Raw genomic sequence first — 6,994 nt, 5'->3', positions numbered from 1 at the left:
ATCGCTCCCCCCAGTATACATTGCACAGACACCACTTCCCCCAGTATACATTGCACAGACACCGCTCCCCCCAGTATACATTGCACAGACACCGCTCCCCCCAGTATACATTGCACAGACACCGCTCCCCCCAGTAGACATTGCACAGACACCGCTCCTTCCAGTATACATTGCACAGACACCGCTTCCCCCCCGGAGACATTGCACAGACACCGCTCCTTCCAGTATACATTGCACAGACACCGCTCCCCCCCAGTATACATTGCACAGACACAGCTCCCCCCCAGTATACATTACACAGACACCGCTCCCCCCAGTATACATTACACAGACACCGCTCTCCCCAGTATACATTACACAGACATCGCTCTCCCCAGTATACATTGCACACACACACCGCTCCCCCCTAGTATACAATACACAGACACCGCTCACCCCGGTATACAATACACAGACACCGCTCCCCCCAGGTATACATTGCACAGACACCGATCCCCCAGTATACATTACACAGACACCGATCCCCCAGTATACATTACACAGACACCGATCCCCCAGTATACATTACACAGACATCGCTCTCCCCAGTATACATTGCACACACACACCGCTCCCCCCCAGTATACATTGCACACACACACCGCTCCCCCCCCAGTATACAATACACAGACACCGCTCCCCCCTAGTATACAATACACAGACACCGCTCCCCCCCAGTATACAATACACAGACACCGATCCCCCAGTATACATTACACAGACATCGCTCTCCCCAGTATACATTGCACACACACACCGCTCCCCCCTAGTATACAATACACAGACACCGCTCCCCCCCAGTATACAATACACAGACACCGCTCCCCCCAGGTATACATTGCACAGACACCGATCCCCCAGTATACATTGCACAGACACCGATCCCCCAGTATACATTACACAGACACCGATCCCCCAGTATACATTACACAGACACCGCTCTCCCCAGTATACATTACACAGACATCGCTCTCCCCAGTATACATTGCACACACACATCGCTCCCCCCAGTATACATTGCACAGACACCACTTCCCCCAGTATACATTGCACAGACACCGCTCCCCCCAGTATACATTGCACAGTCACCGCTCCCCCCAGTATACATTGCACAGACACCGCTCCCCCCAGTAGACATTGCACAGACACCGCTCCTTCCAGTATACATTGCACAGACACCGCTTCCCCCCCGGAGACATTGCACAGACACCGCTCCTTCCAGTATACATTGCACAGACACCGCTCCCCCCCAGTATACATTGCACAGACACAGCTCCCCCCCAGTATACATTGCACAGACACCGCTCTCCCCCAGTATACATTACACAGACACCGCTCCCCCAGTATACATTACACATACACCGCTCCCCCAGTATACATTACACAGACAACGCTCCCTCCAGTATATATTGCTCAGACACACACACACATTGCTTTCCCAGTATACATTGCACAGACACCGCTCCCCCCAGTATACATTGCACACATCACTCCCCCAGCATACATTGCACACATCACTCCCCCAGCATACATTGCACACATCACTCCCCCAGCATACATTGCACACATCACTCCCCCAGCATACATTGCACACATCACTCCCCCAGCATACATTGCACACATCACTCCCCCAGCATACATTGCACACATCACTCCCCTAGTATACATTGCACACATCACTCCCCCAGTATACATTGCACACATCACTCCCCCAGTATACATTGCACACATCACTCCCCCAGTATACATTGCACACATCACTCCCCCAGTATACAGTACACACACATTTCTGACCCAGCATACATTAGACATAGGTGGTCTCATGGTACTGTGATATCACTGACAAAATGTGTATTCCAAAATTCTAACAAAATCAGGCTGGCCACAGGAAAAAAATAAGTGATATGATAATAGCAATATTCACTAAGAAAAAAAGACTTACTTGATGGGGTGCAAAACAGATGTTGATATAATTACATACTAAGAATATAAAAACATTATCAACAGTATTCATTCTTACCTTTTAGTTTTTTCTTTTTTTCAAACTGCAGGAATAATAATGCAAGTCACAGAAGATTTATCTGGATTTCCTAGCACTGGACACAGGGTGTTGCAGATTAACTAGAAGGAGATCAAAAGTGAAAGTGAAATCAACAGACAATTTGAAGCAGAATTTACACACATCGCTCCCCCCCTCCCCCAGCAGGGTCGCCATCAGGGGGGGTACTGTTGTACCGGGCCCGGGCTCACCATAGGGCCTGGTAGAACAGCTCAACACATACTTACGTGGGAGCCCGCTGTCTTCCACTCCGCTGGTCTCAGCTACTCTCAGCTACTCTGTCTTCAGCCTGGTCATTCCCCCTGCGATCATGTGATCTGCCTGTGACAGCCAGAGCACATGATCGCAGGTGAATGATTCCTCCACCCCTGCGATTGCATCCTAGTGCCTGGCTGATCACGGTGACAGCCAGTCTGAAGGCGGAGAACGGACAGCAAGACACAGGGCCCCCAGGTAAGTATGTGTTGCGGGGGGCGCTCAACGGGGGGCCCGGGAGACACGAAGGGCCCGTACTGAGCCCTATCATTTCTGAAGGCGGCCCTGTCCCCCAGTATACATTACACAGACACACCGCGCCCCCCAGTATCCATTACACAGACTCCGCTCCCCCAGTACACATTACACAGACACCGCTCCCCCCAGTATACATTACACACGCACATCGCTCCCCCCCCAGTATACATTACACAGACACCGCTCCCCCCCCCCCAGTATACATTACACAGACACCGCTCCCCCCCCAGTATACATTACACAGACACCGCTCCCCCCCCAGTATACATTACACAGACACCGCTCCCCCCCAGTATACATTATACAGACACCGCTCCTCCCAGTATACATTATACAGACACCGCTCCCCCCAGTATACATTACACAGACACCGCTCCCCCCAGTATATATTGCACAGACACACACACACATTGCTTCCCCAGTATACATTACACAGACACCGCTCCCCCAGTATAGATTACACAGACACCGCTCCCTCCAGTATAGATTACACAGACACCGCTCCCCCCCCAGTATACATTACACAGACACCGCTCCCCCCCCAGTATACATTACACAGACACCGCTCCCCCCCAGTATACATTACACAGACACCGCTCCCCCCCAGTATACATTACACAGACACCGCTCTCCCCCCCCCAGTATACATTACACAGACACCGCTCCCCCCAGTATACATTACACAGACACCGCTCCCCCCAGTATACATTACACAGACACCGCTCCCCCCAGTATACATTACACAGACACCGCTCCTCCCAGTATACATTATACAGACACCGCTCCCCCCAGTATACATTACACAGACACCGCTCCCCCCAGTATATATTGCACAGACACACACACACATTGCTTCCCCAGTATACATTACACAGACACCGCTCCCCCAGTATACATTACACAGACACCGCTCCCCCCAGTATACATTACACAGACACCGCTCCCCCCAGTATACATTACACAGACACCGCTCCCCCCAGTATACATTGCACAGACACCGCTCCCCCCAGTATACATTGCACAGACACCGCTCCCCCCAGTATACATTACACAGACACCGCTCCCCCCAGTATACATTACACAGACACCGCTCCCCCCAGTATACATTACACAGACACCTCTCCCCCCAAGTATACATTACACATACACCGCTCCCCCAGTATACATTACACAGACAACGCTCCCTCCAGTATATATTGCTCAGACACACACACACATTGCTTTCCCAGTATACATTGCACAGACACCGCTCCCCCCAGTATACATTGCACACATCACTCCCCCAGCATACATTGCACACATCACTCCCCCAGCATACATTGCACACATCACTCCCCCAGCATACATTGCACACATCACTCCCCCAGCATACATTGCACACATCACTCCCCCAGCATACATTGCACACATCACTCCCCCAGCATACATTGCACACATCACTCCCCCAGTATACATTGCACACATCACTCCCCCAGTATACATTGCACACATCACTCCCCCAGTATACATTGCACACATCACTCCCCCAGTATACAGTACACACACATTTCTGACCCAGCATACATTAGACATAGGTGGTCTCATGGTACTGTGATATCACTGACAAAATGTGTATTCCAAAATTCTAACAAAATCAGGCTGGCCACAGGAAAAAAATAAGTGATATGATAATAGCAATATTCACTAAGAAAAAAAGACTTACTTGATGGGGTGCAAAACAGATGTTGATATAATTACATACTAAGAATATAAAAACATTATCAACAGTATTCATTCTTACCTTTTAGTTTTTTCTTTTTTTCAAACTGCAGGAATAATAATGCAAGTCACAGAAGATTTATCTGGATTTCCTAGCACTGGACACAGGGTGTTGCAGATTAACTAGAAGGAGATCAAAAGTGAAAGTGAAATCAACAGACAATTTGAAGCAGAATTTACACACATCGCTCCCCCCCTCCCCCAGCAGGGTCGCCATCAGGGGGGGTACTGTTGTACCGGGCCCGGGCTCACCATAGGGCCTGGTAGAACAGCTCAACACATACTTACGTGGGAGCCCGCTGTCTTCCACTCCGCTGGTCTCAGCTACTCTGTCTTCAGCCTGGTCATTCCCCCTGCGATCATGTGATCTGCCTGTGACAGCCAGAGCACATGATCGCAGGTGAATGATTCCTCCACCCCTGCGATTGCATCCTAGTGCCTGGCTGATCACGGTGACAGCCAGTCTGAAGGCGGAGAACGGACAGCAAGACACAGGGCCCCCAGGTAAGTATGTGTTGCGGGGGGCGCTCAACGGGGGGCCCGGGAGACACGAAGGGCCCGTACTGAGCCCTATCATTTCTGAAGGCGGCCCTGTCCCCCAGTATACATTACACAGACACACCGCGCCCCCCAGTATCCATTACACAGACTCCGCTCCCCCAGTACACATTACACAGACACCGCTCCCCCCAGTATACATTACACACGCACATCGCTCCCCCCCCAGTATACATTACACAGACACCGCTCCCCCCCAGTATACATTACACAGACACCGCTCCCCCCCCAGTATACATTACACAGACACCGCTCCCCCCCAGTATACATTACACAGACACCGCTCCTCCCAGTATACATTATACAGACACCGCTCCCCCCAGTATACATTACACAGACACCGCTCCCCCCAGTATATATTGCACAGACACACACACACATTGCTTCCCCAGTATACATTACACAGACACCGCTCCCCCAGTGTAGATTACACAGACACCGCTCCCCCCAGTATAGATTACACACGCACAACGCTCCCCCAGTATACATTGCACACGCACATCGCTCCCGCTGTATACATTACACAGACACACACGGCTCCCTGCAGTATACATTACACAGACACACACCGCTCCCCCCAGTATACATTACACAGACACCGCTTCCCCCCCAGTATACATTGCACAGACACACCGCTCCCCCCAGTATACATTGCACATACACCGCTCCCCCCCAGTATACATTGCACACGCACAACGCTCCCCCAGTATACATTGCACACGCACATCGCTCCCCCCAGTATACATTGCACAGACACCGCTCCCCCCCAGTATACATTACACAGACACCGCTCCCCCAGTATACATTACACAGACACGCTCCCCCCAGTATACATTACACATACACCGCTCCCCCCCAGTATACATTACACAGACACCGCTCCCCCCCCCCAGTATACATTACACAGACACCGCTCCCCCCCAGTATACATTACACAGACACCGCTCCCCCCCAGTATACATTACACAGACACCGCTCCCGCCAGTATACATTACATAGACACCGCTCCCCCCCAGTATACATTACACAGACACCGCTCCCCCCAGTATACATTACACAGACACACACCGCTCCCCCCCAGTATACATTACACAGACACACACCGCTCCCCCCAGTATACATTACACAGACACCGCTCCCCCCAGTATACATTACACAGACACCGCTCCCCCCAGTATACATTACACAGAATCCGCTCCCCCCAGTATACATTACACAGACACCGCTCCCCCCAGTATACATTGCACAAACACATCGCTACCCCCTCCCCCAGTATACATTGCACATACACCGCACCCCCCAGTATACATTGCACATACACCGCACCCCCCAGTATACATTACACAGACACCGCTCCCCCCCAGTATACATTACACAGACACCGCTCCCCCCCAGTATACATTACACAGACACCGCTCCCCCCCCAGTATACATTACACAGACACCGCTCCCCCCTAGTATACATTACACAGACACCGCTCCCCCCCAGTATACATTACACAGACACCGCTCCCCCCAGTATACATTACACAGACACCGCTCCCCCCCAGTATACATTACACAGACACCGCTCCCCCCAGTATACATTACACAGACACCGCTCCCCCAGTATACATTACACAGACACCGCTCCCCCCAGTATACATTGCACACGCACATCACTTCCCCCAGTATACATTGCACAGACACGGCTCCCACCAGTATACATTACACAGACACCGCTCCCCCCCAGTATACATTACACAGACACCGCTCCCCCCCAGTATACATTACACAGACACTGCTCCCCCCCAGTATACATTACACAGACACCGCTCCCCCCAGTATACATTACACAGACACACACCGCTCCCCCCCAGTATACATTACACAGACACACACCGCTCCCCCCCAGTATACATTACACAGACACACACCGCTCCCCGCAGTATACATTACACAGACACACACCGCTCCCTGCAGTATACATTACACAGACACACACCGCTCCCCCCCAGTATACATTACACAGACACCGCTCCCCCCCAGTATACATTACACAGAAAACTCTCCCCCCAGTATACATTA

The 6,994-nt window shown here is 51.4% G+C and overlaps 1 long non-coding RNA gene across 1 annotated transcript; it reads right to left on the bottom strand.

Moving 5' to 3' along the window:
- Positions 1-1,690: 1,690 nt before the first annotated feature.
- Positions 1,691-4,946, bottom strand: LOC142133674 (uncharacterized). Its single transcript, XR_012686824.1, has 3 exons — positions 4,658-4,946; positions 4,392-4,492; positions 1,691-2,160 (listed from the first exon to the last, which is right to left on the bottom strand). It is a non-coding gene; the product is annotated as an uncharacterized LOC142133674 (long non-coding RNA).
- Positions 4,947-6,994: the final 2,048 nt, after the last annotated feature.

The sequence above is a fragment of the Mixophyes fleayi genome, unplaced genomic scaffold (assembly GCF_038048845.1).
Source record: "Mixophyes fleayi isolate aMixFle1 unplaced genomic scaffold, aMixFle1.hap1 Scaffold_3875, whole genome shotgun sequence".
In the NCBI taxonomy this organism is placed as follows: Eukaryota; Metazoa; Chordata; class Amphibia; order Anura; family Limnodynastidae; genus Mixophyes; species Mixophyes fleayi.
The sequence above is the reverse complement of the archived record's forward strand: the minus strand, read 5'-3'. Positions and strand labels throughout refer to the sequence as shown.